Consider the following 18,225-nt stretch of genomic DNA (forward strand, 5'->3'; position numbering starts at 1 on the left):
TAGTCCACTTGGGCGCTTTCATCATGAAGTTGTGTTTTTGGTCTCAATCCTTCACTTATGAGTGAATAGGGGACGTGTTTGCATTTGATTGTGCCCCTGCTCAGTGGTAGTAGTTTGAGTCATAATTCTTTTCTTCTTTATAGTAATTGTAGCAATTGGAAGCATTGTGCCAGAAGTGCTTTCTGTGAATTTACTGACTGAAAAGCAAATGTGATGAAGTAATGAGACTGTCCCAATGAAAGCTTGCTAAGTTTTAGAGAAGTTTTTTGGACAGCAAAGAAATGTTTCTGGATAAATTTTTCATTACAGTATTTTCCTCTGGGTCCTTAGGTCTCGTAGTTTGGAAACTTGTTATTGAAGCTATAAATGCTTTTTCTTTCATTGTAGGTTCCTAGAAAAAGTTCAGTATAACGAATAAGAAATATTCAATTTCCTGGTTGACAATGCAGAGTGTATATTAAATAACTGTAAAATACTTGAAAGTTGAGCAAGTAAGAAAAGTGTATTAATAGATGAGGGGTTTTGAGGGAGGACTGTTTTTTTTGTTTGTTTGTTTGCCTTTTGGTTTGTTTGTTTCTTGCTGGTATTTTTAAGGAAAACTTGGGACAAGCTAAAATGCAATGATTTTGCCTCCAGGCTAGAAAAGAAATTTTCAAGATTCATACTCGTGACTGGACCCCACAGCCACCGGACATGTTGCTTGATGAACTAGCTGAGAAATGCATTGGTAAGACTGAAACAGAAACGGATTCTTGCTTGTGACCAAGTTGTAAAGAACCTTAGCTTGTACCAGGCAGTACCCATGCTCTTGTGCCTTGTTGCACAACTAGTCAACGAGGCAGCTGGCACGCCTTCATAGCAATCTGAGTGAGATGCTTTCATCTATTTACTCTTTGTTGTCGTTCCTCTTGTTGTCTGAGAACATTAAATGGTTCTGGGGCATCTTCCTCAAGAGTATAGTTTTTGATGAGGAGTCTGCTTCAGCTGCATAAGCGCAGGATATCAGGCACTGAGCAACATGAAACTTCCCTGCAGAGCGGTAGCACTTTGAATTCCCTGTTAAGCTGTTTGGTTTTGGCATTACAAATTCCTTAAATGTTGCATGTTGTAAACCTGGGCCTTGACTGATGTAACGTTTGATTTTTGTTTGTTAGGGTACTGTGGTGCAGATATCAAATCCCTCTGTACTGAAGCTGCGCTGTGCTCTCTACGCCGATGCTATCCTCAGATTTATGCAAGTAGGGAGAAGTTGCTACTAGACGTTAATTCTATTAAAATAAAAGCAAAGGACTTTTTCATGGCTATGAAGAAGGTTGTTCCAGCTTCAAACCGGATCAAGGCTTCACCCGTACAAGCACTATCACCCATTTTCAAGCCACTTTTTCAAAGATCAGTAGAGAATATTTTACAAGTTGTGCAGAAGATCTTCCCGCATGCACAGCTTGCACTAAAGGAGGACCGACAGCAAGGTATAACCACAGCATCCACTTCTTTATAATTCTGCTAAAGCAAAAACTTGTGGTTTGTGCAATCAACTTAAACCTTTCAGACGTAATGGTGGTAGAATTTTATTATTTGCATGTGCATGTCTTTCTTTTGGGCAAGTCTGGAATACAACACATAGGTTTTATTGTGGATTCGAAACTGAAATGCCAAATGGAAGTTCTGAATGACTCAATACACAGTAAAGGACGATGCGTTCTCTACTGAAGCATCCTGCTTCTGACGGCAGCTAAGATAATTAGCATTTGTAGAGGTTGACTTGAGGTTTGAAGTATAAGGCACCTATTTTTCTTTAAAAAATCAAAACTCAGATCTTTGGAGGGGAAGCATTTCTAGGTCAATGTTTCTAATTCCTTTCTGAAGAATGTCAGGACCAGGATACAAGTATACCTGGTCTAAGCTAAATATTGTTTTAGCTATCGTCATTTTTAACCAGTCTCCTAATTTAAATGTTTGTGGATCGTACTATACACGTGAGATCAATTAGCATTGATACTTACTAGATGAATGGAATTCTGTGGCCATCACATCCTTTATCCCCGTGCTTTCATTGTGGGAACCTCCTCCAGAAAGAAATGGTCTTGTTTGTTTTTTTTTTTTTTTATCTATTTAGCAACTGCAGAAATTGTTCGTAATCTCCTTTATTCTAAGGGGGAGAAAAAAATCACCAAGAGTAGCGTACCTTATACGTACACATCAGTGGGACTTAGTACAGCTTTGTAGGGCCTTGTGCCATCTCCTTAGATCTGTGGTGGGCTGAACTCTAGGAAATAGCTTTCAGTGTGTGCTCTCAAATGAAGAAAGGGTTTTGGCACTGATTTAGAAGCTGTATTAATGGAAGAGAAAGAGACAAAGGCTATTCAGGAAAGTTAACAAACCTCTTTTGCCTTTCAGAGCATTTCAATCCTATTTTACAAGGTGATATGTTCAACAGTGATGACGATGTATCCTTGGTTTCTGGAGATGAATTAAAAGATGGAATGCCTAACGGACCAGAGAAAAAATGCCTCTGTTTCAGCAGGTAAAGAAAGATAGATCCCTGTTACGTTTAAATTCTCAGGTCTGCTGAGTCTTTGTAAACAGTTCCAGCTGTTGAAAGTGCGAGGGGTGGTAGACGAAGGGGCAACATCAAGTTTGTGTGTTGAAGGGGTGCTTGGTATTCACAAGAAGAAAGGGTGGAGGGACTAAAGTTGTAATGAAGTTGCTCTGAATGACCAAATTGAAAAGCCCAGGCTTCTCTTCGTAAGCCAAAGTGATCCGTAGACTACCAGAACACGTTGACTTAATCCATGGCATTCTTTGAAAGACTCAAGACCACATAAATGTGCTGTCTGTCCTTTTAGCTAAAAATACCCCAACTTCATGGGTTTGTGTTGCCACCTTTTGCCCTTCTGTTTTCCAGGATTGTTAAACCAGTAGTGAATTATGTAGCAGAAAGAAAACTGAGAAATGGCTTGTTAAAACACCTTGAGAAAAAATTGAATGGTGTCTTTATTTGTTAAGCCACCAAGTTGTGTTAATCTTGTGATATTTTAGTATGGAAGTCATGCAAGCCCACAGTTGGAAAGTTAGATCATGTTGTCACAGCTGGATCAGTTATTTTTCTCAGTTTCTATTGCTGTGCTGTCCAGAAGATTTTCTGTCCTCTAGAGCAAGGCTAAGTCTCTAGCATCTTTGATTTAAGCCAGCAGAGGTACAGCCTGATTGTAGTGGGGAAACAAATGCTCCTCACCAATTTATTTCCTAGTAGTAAAGCAAGATTGCAGGGATATTAATTTGCAGTCTTGGTTTAGTAAAGAATAGGAAACACAAGGGAAGAAGATGAAACAAAGGGAAGACGGTGAAACAGTTGGAATGACTGAATAACTTAACTGGAAATCTTACATGTATTTAATGTACCGCTGCCATTTGGAGTATTTGGGGAAGGAAATGAAAGTCTATAGGAAAATTACTTGGAACATCTGTGTGTCTATTCAGCACCTCATTTATAAGCTTGTTTTCTTAACTCTTGTTCTAGGAGTGCTTTCTGTGAACCAACATCATGCCAGCCCCATCTGCTAATAGTAGGAAAAGAAGGGTACGGCCAGGTTTCTTACGTGGCACCCGTGGTGTTGCACGCTTTGGAGAAGTTCCCTGTTCACACCCTGGACCTTTCTGTTCTGCTTACAAACGTTGCACCGCCAGAAGAAATCTGCGGACAGGTACCTTTTTTCTTTTTCTTCTCATCGGATTCACTGACTGTATGTAAAGGATCAATCGAGTTGCAAGTAAGGTGAGCAAAATTAATTGGTAATGGAGGTGGCCTTGTTTTAATGTGCCCGGATGTTTGCTTCTGTCTGAAAATCCCCTTTTCTTTTAGACAGCACCACAAACAATCTGGATGTTGTACATGTCGACATTTTCCATACCCAGTTTTACAGTGAGGCTGTTGCTAGCAGCTCAGGAAGCTGGGCGGTGTTGCTAATAAACATCTCTTTGTGGAAAGAAATGCTGCTCATGTCACTGGGATCCAGAAAGTAGTTCTCATTGCCTCCTAAGACTGTGTGCTCCCAGTAGATGGCTCTGTATCAGACTGCATGTCGGCTACTTTTTGTAGCCTTCTTCTAAATTATATTAGTAAGGCAACCAAGGTTTGGGGCTTCTGTTTGTTTTGTTTTCACATGGACATACACAACTTGTGCTGTTGCAGTATGTGCAATAAAAGCATTAACATTCAGAAAACACTTCATTTGCACGGTGATGTGGTTTTAACTAGAAAAAATGAACAGATTTGGTGTTTTTACTTTTAGGCAGGAAATCCATTTTCTTGTTTGGCATCACTACCTTAAAATATTTTTACCTTTAGTGGAAACGTTTGAGAGCCATACAAGTAAGGACAGACATGTTACACGACTGAATACTGATGTGTCCCTTAAGAGGGACTTTTCCTTTCTTTGTTATGCAATGATTGTGGCTGTGGCCATATAGCTACGGTGTCTAGCCACTGCCTGAATATATCCTTCCCATCTTCTGACTAGAGTTCTCCAAATACTGATAATCTGAAAGGGTGCACAGAGAAATTCCTTATGTGAAAGGATGCTTGCCACTCTGTTCACGCAGTTTCATTTCATGGGGCAGTCAGATGGCTATGTAGCTATGTATTAAGAGGTTATTGTACGTGTTTTAGTTTTCTTACCCAAGCTTTCCTTTTCACTAGCTGATCCGAAATGCTCAGAAGACAGCACCAAGCACAATTTATGTCCCAGATATCCATTTATGGTGGGACAACGCTGGACCTACCTTGAAACTTACTTTTCTAACTCTACTACGTAACATTCCAGCATTTTCGCCAGTTTTGCTGCTTGCTCCATCTGATGTACGTCACTCAGATCTCCCAGAAGAGGTATTTGTCAATACTTTCCTTACTATTTCTTCAGTGTCTTGTAATTTATGAATGCTTTCAGCATCAAAATGCTGTGCTTTCTTAAATGCATGCTGTTATTACTCAGGCACCCTAACAAATCACTTAAAATTTGCTTAGAGAAAAAGATACTGTGAAAGCATCTGCTTAAGGTTTTTTCTGAGTCAAGCAGGTGACTTTCACCCCCCTTCTCACACATGCAAATAATAAATTAATACAATAATTCTGGTGGCTACAAAGTGGTTCAGTCAAGAATATGCAGTGCTTGAAATGACAAGAGGATGTTTTTACTGAAGAGATTTCTTCTGACAGTCTGCCATTCCATGCTATGTTGGGTAAACTGCTAATAATGCAATTTAGTAGAGAATTGAAACACTTTGATTAAAAAAAATTAAGTAAATCAGTTTCTTTCTTCATATAGGCCAAAGCTTTCCAAGCTGGAAAGCTGAGTTCCAATTTCTGGTAAAGTAACTTTGGAATCAAATTCTAGTTGTATTCCTAAATAAACTGTAGTAAAAGTAGGTGCAGAACTTCATCGACTTCTGAGAGTTTACATTAAGGGAAGGTGCCCAAAACAGGACCACACTGTTCTCATTCTGATGATTTGGTCTCAGTCATTGGGGGAAGAGAACGGGTCTTACCTAGACATGTTTATTATCAACTGCTTTGAAAGTGCTTGAGTTCCCACAGAAGTTTTTGTACAGGCTGTAAATTCCTTCTAAAATAAGTAGTGAAATTCCTCACCTACCTTTTATTACTAGAACTTGAAAATGGAGGAAGACGTAGAGGTACTAGCTACTTCAGACACCTTTTGGTAGAGAAATAAAAACTCAGCAAAAAGCCCTCACTTGTCTGCTGAAGCCTTTCTCTTCCCTCGATAGCCATAAAGGTTCTAAGTAAAGGATGCAGCAAGGCAAGTAAATACAAAGGAGGCGCTGTTGGATGTGGTGAAAGCCATTACTTTACCAGTGTAGCGTACAATCCCTTCAGCGAGCTTTAATTCTACAGGTGATTCTTAAAGGTGATATTTGAATTTGCCGTGCCAGCCTGTGAAAATGTAGCCTTTTAAGGCCAGGAAGATAACTTTTTTCAGTTTGTGTTCTTCAGGTTATTCTTAATTTGAAAAGGTACTCGTCTTTTTGGAATAGAAGATGAGTTTTTTGTGGCCTTATATCTGAAATGTCTCTCCTCCTTCTGCTTTAGATCCAAAAATTATTTAATAAGGAATTTGGAGAAGTGTGCAATATTGAGTTGCCTGGTAGGGCAGAGAGAGCATCTTTTTTTGAGGACCTAATTCTAAATGAAGTGGCTAAGCCTCCTGTAAAGAAAAGAGGTGAGGAGGATAGGAGAAGTACATCTAAAACTTTCCTATCGAAGTTACTAGCTCTTTGGGCTTTGCTTTGGTGGTCATTTTCTGTCAGTAATTTGTCGTATGCTTGTATTTGAGTACTGTAAATTGGCTAATTCTTCCTGATGAATTGAAGTTGATTGGACATTGGAAGTTGTGCCTGTAGCACCACCAGCTGAGCCTCAGAAGCCACAAGAGGAAGAAGTAGGGATGCTGGAGGAGGAAGAGGAGGATACCTTGCGTGACCTTAGAATTTTCTTGAGGGACGTTACTCACAGACTTGCCACTGACAGACGTTTCAGGGAATTTGCAAAGCCTGTTGACCCACAGAAGGTAAAGTAGTGCTGATCCGTGTGTGTCTGTAACTTCTCAGTGTTCGTACTTCTCAGCGTTTTGGGGAAGGTTCAACTTTGTTTTTAGGGCTGCACTGTAAGGATTTTGCAAGAAGCAGAGGCAGTGCTTTTACTTCTGCTGACTCTCAAATGTGTCTTATGGGATTATTCGCTGAAAGCCCTGGTTTCATTCTAAAAAGCCAGTCCAAATGCCAACACAGTTTGCTCGTGAAAAAGCTTTGATATGTAGGCGTGTCACAGCACTGAAAAGCACAGAGATCTTTCCTTATAATTACAAACAGTATTTACAGGACTACTTGAGTGAAGTCTGAAGCCCTTTCTTGGACTGTCAGTTCCTGTGGGAACAGGAATGGGAGCAGCAGTTTGTAAAAATAAGTTTTGAGATCCTGTTCTCTGTTTCATCTGGAACTCCTCAATAGGAATCAACCATAAGTGCAGTGTGTTTTCTTTTTCCTCCAATTGGCTGCTTAGATGCCTTTTTCTCCTTAATTGATGAGATAAGCCTAAACTAGGGGCGTATATTTCAAAGACAGATGTAACTTGAATATACCTGCGGATCAGCAAAGTCGTCTTCATGTGGGCCTCCACTGGCTTTTCTTCCCCTTTTTTCCTAGGTTCTTGAGCTGTGAAAAATCTAGACAGATACATATGTCCTCATCTGAACTGGTCATTAGTCTCCTCTTCTGGTCTGAGGGAAGAAATGAGCACCTCAGGGCCCAGTTATCTCATTCTAAAGTAGATGCCTGCAATAGGTACTTCACAGGTGCAATTCATGCACCTTTTCCTCAATGTCGACAACAAAGAGAATGCCGGATGGCTTGCTCAGCTTTCACTGTTGTGATTTTCTGAAGCAAAGTGAAATGAATCTCCCACCCTCAGTGTTTCTTCTCTACCATGCACGTGCTTCTGACCTCCCTACTTCTTGTTGTCCTCTCGTGGCCGCGCTAATGAAAAATGAAAAAGCCCTTCCATTTTTGAGAAGCAAACTGGTAAATTTCAGCATCTTCTGATGCATCGCAAATGTTCAGAGTTTTTAGGAAGTCGTTTATTTAAAGTCTTCAGAATAATTTTGGTAGACAGTGTGCAAGGTTAAGAAAACCTCTGAATGCTTGTATTTGATCTGCAGGTACCTGACTATGCCACAAGGATTAAAGAGCCGATGGATCTTTCAACAGTTCTGACTCAAATTGACTCGCGCCAGTACCTCGCTGCCGGAGACTAGCTGAAGAGCATCGATCTAATCTGTAACAATGCCTTAGAGTACTACCCGGATCAAAGATCTACAGGTGAGGATGTGCTTTTTAGCCCTAGTTTAAAAAATCTGTCGAACGTATAGATGGATAAATGCTGTGTGCGGACAATAGACTTCGGATGGATTAGATGATTTTGGACGTCCACAGAGTACATCTCTTACCACATTGTAAATATTTTATCATTTTGCTACTTGGGCATGGAATTGTGATATAAGTGTTCCCCAGGAACTTGTGTTTTTGTTTTAATTAACTTCGATGTTGTTATGCTGAAAATATTCACTGAGAGAACCTTTCGGAACCAAGCTATGAAGAAAGCAATTTTCTTCTGTGATCAAAACAGTTTCATTGGTTGGTAGACAACATTCAGTTAAAGTGTGTAAAATTTCAGATCGTCACAGCGCCTATGTTTTGCAAGACACTGCATATTCAATGGTGAGGAACGAAATGGATACAGAGTTTAGACGACTTTGTGAACAAATTAAAGAATCTCGTGAGAAAAGAGGTACGTGCTTTAACGCTAAGGATTTGAAGACTTGTCTCTGCATTTGTAACTGAAAATGCACGACGAAGATCTTTGGTATCTATTCTTTCTTGCAAGGTCGCACCTCTGCAGCGTGTGCTCCATGCGACAACTCCAAGTCACCACAGCAGAACCCTGCTACTGAAGACGAGAAACCAGATGAAGAGAGTAATGAAAATGAGGAGATGCCAGCGGCACCTGTAGATGCCAGTACAGCCATTTCTAATGGCAAGTTGCATTTTATTCAGCTGCTCTTGTCATTCATACCTTCTCCGTTCTTGAGGCGCAACAGGTGTCTCTGATGCCTGGCTCTTTATGGCAGAGGCAGTTTGTTTTCAAATCGACTTCCAAATGGGAGAGAGAAATACAGAGGTCATTCATTCAATATAGTGATGAATTAAAGTTCAAAGAAAGTTGGTTCATTTGATGTACTCTTACTGGAACTTCATTTTGTAAACAGAACGACCCCCCATTCAAGGATATCACAGCTTCCCACCCATACTAAAAATGATAGTACTCACCCTTGTAGGAGCAGCAATGTGAAGAAGGTCAAGGGCAGTAAGAAGGGTTCGAAACTTTGATATAACAAGCCTTTCACTTTTTTTGACAGAGCTCCTAATAAGCATCTTTAGCAAGGTCTGGAGATGGGAGAAAAACTCAAACTAGATTTTAATTCTAGGATGTATAATGTCAAGCTTGACTGTTCCTCTGAACAGTCAATTGAATTTAATTTTTTTTAATTTAAATTAATTAGTTTAGTTTTTTTAATTTAAATTCAACTGAATTTAAAGTTTTGAATTTAAATTCCAATTGAATTTATTGAAAAAATTCCAATTGAATTTAATGTTTTGTTGTTGTAGTTTTTCACGAAACACTAAGTTTATGTGAAAGGTTTTGCTGCAATATCTTTTTGCCAAGGATATTAAGCTTAAGTTATCCACAAGAAAACGGTGGGGAGAGGGAAGCTTTAGTTTTGAAAGCTTTTTTTTTTTTTTTTTTTTTTTTTTTTTTCTCTCCAGGTTTTTCTTGAGCACAGCAGCGTTTCAGTGTCTGCCTGCCATTAGTTGCCCCACTACCAAGTCAGGAGGGTCAATTAAACTTGCGTGAGGCAGAATTTCTTTATCTGAATCTACGTGGTTCACATAAATATATTCTTGTTTCCTTCTTTCCCTAGGATTATTCTTCTCCCAGTATTGAATGTTTCAACGGACACTGTTTAAGATCAATGAGCAAAAGCATCCTGCGGTGTTCAGTCTCCAGCTTTGAAGAAAGTATGGCGATACTGAGGGGAAATGTCAAGAGAAGACGCTTTTCAAGGTACTGTATTTCTATATGTTCAATCTCTGTTCGATTTGTAGATTGAAAAGCAAGAGAGAAAGCATGTGCAGTGAGTTGTGGCCTGATAAACCTCCGGCTAAAATCAGCAGAGGCCTAAGAGCATGCTGATGGCGTACCAGTACCTTAAAACTAGAATCCCTCTTCTCAGTGAAAGTCTTCTGCTTTTCTAAAAAAAACATGTTTTTTTCCCCAACCCCTTTGAGGTGTTGTTGTGGTTTAACCCGGCCGGCAGCTAAACACCACACAGCCCTTCTCCAACCCTCCCACCTCCCTCTCTGGGATGGGGGAGAGAAATGGGAAAGTGAAGCCTGCGAGTTGAGATAAAGACAGTTCATTAAGACAGGAAAATAATAATGATGATGATGATGATGATAGTACTGCTACTGGTAATGTGTACAAAACAAGTGATGTACAATGCAGTTGCTCACTACCCGCTGACCAGTGCCCAGCGTAACCCCTAGCAGCCCGGCTGCCCCGCCCTATCCATGGTGCAGCGTGTTGCCATAAGGCATAGAATTCTTTGGCCAGTTGGGGTCAGCCATCCTGAGTCTGTCCCCTCGCAGCTGTTGCTGTGCGCCGATTCTGATCGCCAGTAGGACAGTGAGACACCGAAAGGTCCTTGGCTTGTTGTAAGTACTGCTCTGCAGCAATTGAAACATCGGGGTGGTATCAGCACTCTTCTAAACATCCTTTCACACATTCTAAGCCAAAACATAGCAACCTACCCGCTACTAGGAGGAGAACTAACTCTGTCCTAACTGAAACCAGGACATGTATCTTTTCCACTTGGGTGCTATTGCTCATAATTTTGAGAATTCAACATGAGCAAGCTAGGAAATGTGGGTACATACAGAACCGCGTGTATATGGTACGCAACAGACTTGGGATGTGGATTCTGCGTGAGGCCTACAGGCTTCTCTTTGTATACCATGGAGCACTGGCTTGTAAACATGGTGAAATTTCCCATCCTTGATGGGTCTAATACAACAAGTCTTTTCTCCCTTCTCTGCCCTGTCCTCTTTCTTAATGTAGGCAGTTGAGAAAGCCAAAATTGGAACGAAAAAAAGAATATAACACAGGTAAGTGGCTGTAAGTCCCCGGGATACCTATTTGCGCTGGTTACTGAAGAGGATGGCACTTGGTCACTCCATGGCTTTCATTTGGCCCCAAAGCCTTCTGTAGTCAGCTGAATTCACTCCTCAGTGACTTTTCTGTGAAGAGAGGTAGGTGCAAATAGGAGATTTTATGAATTCCTTGGGGAGGGAGCAGTGTGAATTGCAGCTTGGTAGGCACAAAGCAAACTGTTCTGATTGTGCAAAGTAAATCGATACTTGATAAGTTCAAACTTAGTTTTATAGCTGGCAAGCACAAAAGTAAACCTTAGCTGTGATCCTAGCAGCACAGTGGTGTAGCTCTTCCCTTCCCCTTGTCCTCTTGGCTCTTTTAATGACAGTGCAAGCAACAAACCTGTGCCAAAGGGTGCTGTATGGCAAACAATGGGCAGGCTTTTTTCTAAAAAGCACGAGTTTGAGTTATCTGGTGTTTGGGTGTTTCTCTTGAAACGATTCTTCCCTCCTTGAGCTGTTAGATCCTAATGCAGGAAATGGAAGTGCTGCATGCATAAACAGAGTAATCAAACATACACCTCTTAGGAAGAGGCTTGCAATGTCATAGTGTTTGTTTTGAGCACTGTTAGATACAGTTTGACATGACTGGAGTGAAAACACCTTAGAGAAAGGTGTTGATTGTTCTCACTTTTCCAAGACAGAAATAACTGGAGTAGATTTCCCTCCTGCATGGAACAAAAGTTGCACGTTTGTTTTTGTCTGGCTAGCTTTCAGTCTCTTTAAAAATTTCCCTACAGGTCCCAGTTTTAAGTAGACAGTTTAAACGTGCAGAGCGATGAAGAAGTGGAATGCAGTGGTTGTGACACCAACTTCTGATCTGAAATGTAAAGAAAACTCAATCCACTTCAGGGTGCCTTTTTTGTTTGTCTGTTTCCATTTTACAAGAGCAACGGTGAAATAAGGAGAATCCCATCTTCACTGTTTCAAAATCCTTTGTTTCTGCGTTTCAGTCACCAGAACATTGAGGAGTAGAGCTGGTGCAAAAACTGTGAGACGAGTCCACGGAGAAAACAGGGACGTGGAGCTGCGCCGCAGCTGTAGAGTCGGACACAGTCGGTACTCGACTACTAACTCGTCCATTCTATTTGACAAACTTATGACAAAGTAAGTCATCTTTTCTTGCAGACCTCTTAGAATGATCTTTCTTAGCAAGCCTTTGCACTATGGCATGATGTTGGCCTCGACTTGTTCTTTATTTTGACAGCAAAGAGGTATGGCTGCTCCTGGCATTTCCTTCATGTTTACAGGGAGACACCGTTACCTGGCTAGATAAACAGATTTTCTTGAAGGTGCTATTTCAGCATATAAGAATTGATTTAAAAAACAACAACAACAACAAAAGTGCTTCATGGCTTGCTAGTTTTGTAATCTCACATTTCTCCAGGAATACTTGATTTGCTGCATTTCACCATTACACTCGTCAGCGCCGCTGATTCTGGTTTATCACTATTTGCATTGCAAATCTCCTTGTCCAAAGCTTAAACTGATGTATGCACTGCTTGAAAACAAAACCTGAAGTTGCAGAGCAGTAGACTCAAGTCATTATGTTAGCCGCTGTGTAACCATACTGCTTTCCAAACATAAGATGTCCAGCTTATTTTGTTTCTATGAAGAGTTTAAACGGCTCCCGTTAAGCAAAGATGTCCCCACACTGATACTATTAAGCAAGGATTCCACCTCCTTTGGCTGAGGTCTGCTCCCTTACTCACATTCGAACATTCATCCAAGTAGCCTGCAATTCCACACTCTCGGGGGAAAGTCCATAGAATAGAAAAGGTTCCTCCAGTCTCTTCCTCAGCCTTTTTTTGAAGCATGCAATAAAGCAAAACATTCACAGGCTGCCCTTCCATGCAAAACAAGGCAAATTAGTAAGACAGGAGCCACAAAACTGATTGTCCTTTAAAGTTAAAATGAGATTTGAAATAGATCGAGTTAGCAAGTGTTGTAAGTCTGTAGCTAAGTCTGGTTTTGCCAATGCAGCACAATTCCCTATCACGTCGCCAGAGCTGCTTCTGTAGCTCCAAGAAGCAAAACTGCTTTGACAAAATACAGTGTCATCAAAGCATTCGTTGGCTCAGTAGGCACGGCTCAGGTTCAACAAGTTTGTGAAAAAATGAGTACTAACAGAAGCAGCAGGGTCCAAAGAAACACTTTATGTCCCCACTGCGAAATGAGGGGCTTTACCTTGAGTGTTATGCACACTGTCAATAGAAAAGCACTGTAACAGAATCTGCCACGGCAGTTTGCATGTTACTGAAAGACCATCAGAGTGGGACTGCAGCAAGATCATTGCGAAGTTGCAAAAAAAACATGTGGGGGTGGGAGTTTAGTTGCGTTAGATAACACAATCTTAGATAAAGATTTTGGTCTTAACGTAAAAGTAAGGATGTCTACTGATCTCTTCAACTCCAACAACTGAAGCCCAAGTCTGAAAAATCGCCTTTAAGAATGCAAAGAAAATATTTAACTCTTCTGTATGTTCATACTTTGCTATCAAGCAAAGGAATGAATGCTGATGCCTTAACTATGTAGGGCTGTAGCTTACAGAGAGACTACACCTTCCTGTTTTTTTCCCTTTAAAAACGTTAAATGCATGTGAAATTATTTGGGGGTGTTTTCACATGCAAAGCCGAATGCAGTGCATGCAAGCCCTGTCATCTTCTTCCTCTAGTAGTGTCGCGTTAAGGGGTGTAGCCGATTGACCGTCATGGGTCCCGTCGGATTCAGGGTGCTGAACTATCACGGTCACGGATTCACCAACAACGCAGTACGGCCTCGCTCTAGTCGCATTCAAGGAGAACTCTCACAGCTAGGAAGAATGCAATTAAGTGCAATTTCTTACGGCGACAGGTACACAGGTTCTTTGGATTGTCAGTGATAAATTCACCGTCTGCAAAAGCAAGCTAGCATGCATGAAATGCACAGGTACACAGCCTAGGTATTAAGACATTTAAAAGCATCAAAACTCTAGAGATTTCTAAGATTCCACAGAGACGCCTGGTATAAGCAAGCGTTCAGATCTTACCCCACGGCGTCCCAATGGAGTGGGGGTGGGGGAGTGAGAGGCTCAGCCTGTCGAGTGATGTCAGAAGGAATCCTTCCTGATAGTATCTTCCCTAACATCCCCTTTCTCTTAAAGCAAGTGATATTATTTTCTATCTTTAAGGTGGAGCTTGAGTGACTCTAGTCATGCATATCTTGGTTGTGCTTGGTAGAAATGATCTCACTTGCGTTTAAAGGTACAGGCTCTGAGAAATTCCGAGGGCGTGCTCAGTGAGGGGTGGTTGCACCTTGGAGGCGGGTAGCTTTTGGGATGGAGGTGTGCTTATGATGCCTAGTCGCTTAAGGCAATTACTCCACAAGTAGTAACTTAGTGTTGATTTAACTACAGCATATCTAAAACACAAGAAGGATGTTAGTATGGAAGAAGCCGATGAAACCAGTCCTTAAATCTTACTACTTATTGTGCGTGAGCAGACTGGCGTGAGTTTTAGCTATACTGGCAAATATCAAACCACACCTGTGTCGTCCTAAAGCTGGGAAAAAAAACAAAAACAAAAACAAAAACAAAAACAAAAACAAGGAAATGTTGAAGCAAATAGGGAGGCCTGTAGCTTGTGCAGTCTTTTAGCTGAGAAAATAAAGAAGGAGAGAGACAGGTAGCCTTGAGCTAGCAGAAGCAAGGAAGAGAAGGGCTAAAAGGGAAAAAACAGGAAGGAGAACACCAGCTCCAGACTGACCTGTAGTAACCTTTTTCTCATTAAGGGTCATTAGCACATTAAAAATCACACCTGTCAAAATGCTAATCTATGCTAATGTGGGATTCGGTGTGTGTCCCCCCTCTCCTGTTCCCCCTCCCCCCCGGTATTCCTCTGTAATGCACAAGCTCAGTGCAGATAAGTTAGGTGAGCTGTAATAACCAATCCAAAGGAGCCAAAGAGAGAGTTTTCACAAGTTTCCTGTGTATAAATGACGGTGATTCGAGTCAGAGGTGTGCTTGCTTTGCGAAAGATGGCCAAGTGCCTGACTCTGCAGCGTTCTATAAGTAATTATATAATTAAAAGACCTTCGTGTGCATTCCGACTCTGGGTGCTTATTGGCGCGGTGCACTCTGCACGAACCTGTGGCAACATCTGTACTCAGTGTCATGCCTACAGACAACCCTCTGCTGTTTATTTATTCCTGCATATTTTTCTGTGCATTCAACACAACCCCTTTGGCACAACTAGTTAACCACGTAGCTGCCAGTCCACCACTCAGTTGCACTTGTGAAGAGGAAAAGCTATTTCCGTCTACTGTAGGAGCACATCCTCTAAATGCAAGCTTCACTCAGCTGGTCATTTACTGCAGGACAAGATTTGAAAACTGTTGAGTTCTGGGTTTCCTGCTTACAGGAAAAATTAAGTGCTAGATCGCCCTCTACTCCGCTTTGTCTGCTGCATTTAATGGAGATTAAACTGATTTTGTTTGCTCCTCCGTTTATGGACAATGAGCTGAAGGAACAGGTACAGCACATTAGCCTGGAATGCCTTCCCTCCCAACCAAAGTAAACTGGAGCTGTAACTAACACAAGCAAAAGCAAGGCTTCTGTGTTTTCAGCTGAATAAAGTTCCAAAAAAATCATCCTCTGGGATTTGAAGCTTACTTCACATGACATGCCAACGACTCTTTTCCCTCTATTGTAAAGCGGATCCCTGCTGTTAGTTGCTCTAGAAGCAAAGGAATCGTCGGTTTGGTTAACAAATAGCTGCTTCTGCAAACGAGAAGTGTTGTGCTGTCTCTTCCCTTTGAATGACTCCACACTTCTCATCAGCTACTGGATTGCTGACCTAGAATCAGAGAACATCCCAAGGTGGAAAGGACTCCCAATAATCACCAAGTCCAACTCGTGGCTCCACACAGGACCACCCCAAACTGAGACCCGATGTCTGAGAGCATTGTTCAACACTTGTTGACCTCCGTCAGGCTCGGTGCCATGAGCAGTGCCCTGGGCAGCTGTCTCAGTAGCCAGCCACCCCCTCAGCGCAGCACCTGAGGCGCACGGGGCTCGGCGGGGCGGCCCGGGAGGGGAGGACGGCGGGGCGAAGTGGCAGCTCCCTCAGAGCCGTCTCCCCGCCGCCTCGGCCGCATGTCGGGGCTTTTTCGTGTCGGGGCTTTTTCGTGTTGCGCCCTCGGGCTCTCGCCGTGGGTGAGATGCTGCTCCCCAGCGCGGACCCCCTTGCGCGTGGGGCCTGCCCGCGGCGGCGGCGGGAGGGAAACCCCAACCCCAAAGCCCTCCCGGCAGGGAGAGCTCGGGGTGAGGGCCGATCCAGCACCGACAGTAAACACACGCCGGAGGAAACGCTCTGGTTTTAGCCGTGAGCAGCGCGGCCAGAAAAGGCGTCACGCTGGAGCTCCGAGTTCGGCGGCGTTCCGAGGCCGTTGTGGCGGTTGTGGAGACGGCCCCGGCTGAGGTGGCTGCTGCTGTCGCTGCTGTCCCCTCTGTCCCTGCTGTTGCTGCTGTTCCCGGACCTTGGAGACCCCCGGCGGCTCCCTGTGCCAGGCCCTGTGGCCCCGGGGAGCTGCCCGCCGCCTCGTCGGCCAGCCCGGCAGCAATCCTGCCAGCACAGAATAGCCCACTGCGTTTCAGGGTAAAGTGACGATTAATTTCTATTTCCTGGCCTGGGTGCTGCTTTCTTCTTTAAGGAAGCTTCAAGGTTAAAGGTTCAACTCAGTTATGTCAGGGTTCAACTCCGTTTCGTGAAGGGGCTCTTGTACGAAAGCTTAAGCTGGGATTGACTCTCTGCTAAGCGGAGGCCAAACGTGGACCTACTGAGAAGCAGGTCCTAAGTGATAACATTTTCTAAAGAGACTGCTAAACACATCTGAACAGTGCTGCTGCAGAACTCTGAATGGGGGGATAGCAACTGTCTTAACTGATCTGGAATCTTGAATTTACTTTTCAATGGACAAGAGGTGTGTCTCTCAAGGCAAACAAAGAGAGGAGTAACACCCTCTCTTGTCACTCATGTCAACATAAATTTATGCTCAGAGCGTAGGTGTAGGAACAGCATCGGTATGTATATGGAACATCGGGAGAGGAAGCTCTATCGGTATTTACAGTTTTTCTACTATCTTGCCAGAGAGACGTCATCTCCAAATGAGAAATGGATGTATTTTGAAACAGTGGTGGTGGATCGGATTTGTTCTTTCTAGTGTTAATATTTGCTCTTGAATCGTACTTAATACCTGGTAACACCTCAGTCAGTTGTCAAAAATAAACTTAAAAATGTGTAAGGCTTATCTCATTGGTCAGTATAAAGATCAAGGTCTTCCCTTCCCTTCCCTTCCCTTCCCTTCCCTTCCCTTCCCTTCCCTTCCCTTCCCTTCCCTTCCCTTCCCTTCCCTTCCCTTCCCTTCCCTTCCCTTCCCTTCCCTTCCCTTCCCTTCCCTTCCCTTCCCTTCCCTTCCCTTCCCTTCCCTTCCCTTCCCTTCCCTTCCCTTCCCTTCCCTTCCCTTCCCTTTTTTCTTTTTTTCTTCTTTTCTCCTTTCCTTTCCTTTCCTTTCCTTTCCTTTCCTTTCCTTTCCTTTCCTTTCCTTTCCTTTCCTTTCCTTTCCTTTCCTTTCCTTTCCTTTCCTTTCCTTTCCTTTCCTTTCCTTTCCTTTCCTTTCCTTTCCTTTCCTTTCCTTTCCTTTCCTTTCCTTTCCCCCCAGTATTGTTTTCTGTTCTCCTTCTCACTGCAGTCTTGATTTTGTTTCTTGTCCCTTAAGTATGTTTCCAATGTGTTGCTGAAACATTTTCCCTTTCAATCCTAAAAAAGGAGCTGTCACTGGTGAAGATCGGAGCTTATCCCTGAGCCCAGGAGCTGTCACCTTAGTCTTCCAATCGGACAAGGACGACTTCATTTCTCATGTAAATGCATTTGTCAGGTTTGCGTATTGTTTTTTCAGGAATGGAAAGTGTGTATAGAATGGATTTAAAATCAATTTTAAATGTAAAACGTCAGGGCAAAAAAGTTCTAATTACAACCTCTGCACACAATTTGCCAGCTGTGGGACTAGGAGTTTTCTTATTTACTGTGTTTTGTTTAACGTGTCTGAAGTTTAATGGACAGCAATCAAGGCGTGCTAGAAATCTGAAAGCACTTTATGCTTTGTTCTCTCCGTCATTTTGGTATAACAAACTAGCTTATGTTTTAAACCCTCCATGAGGTTAGTGGTTTCCCTGAAGGTAACAAGTCCCTGTGTGCTACAGTAAGACAGTAACAAAACATGAAGTATAGAAGTTCATCCTGTCATTATTCAGCTTCTGCCTATGGACACACAACTACGCTTATTTAAAGCGGTATCACCTTGAAACCTAATCAGCATTTTAAAAAGGACTTTGTAGCAGTTATTGGCTTT

This window comes from Netta rufina (assembly GCF_964035555.1).
Source record: "Netta rufina genome assembly, chromosome: 18".
Taxonomy (NCBI): Eukaryota; Metazoa; Chordata; class Aves; order Anseriformes; family Anatidae; genus Netta; species Netta rufina.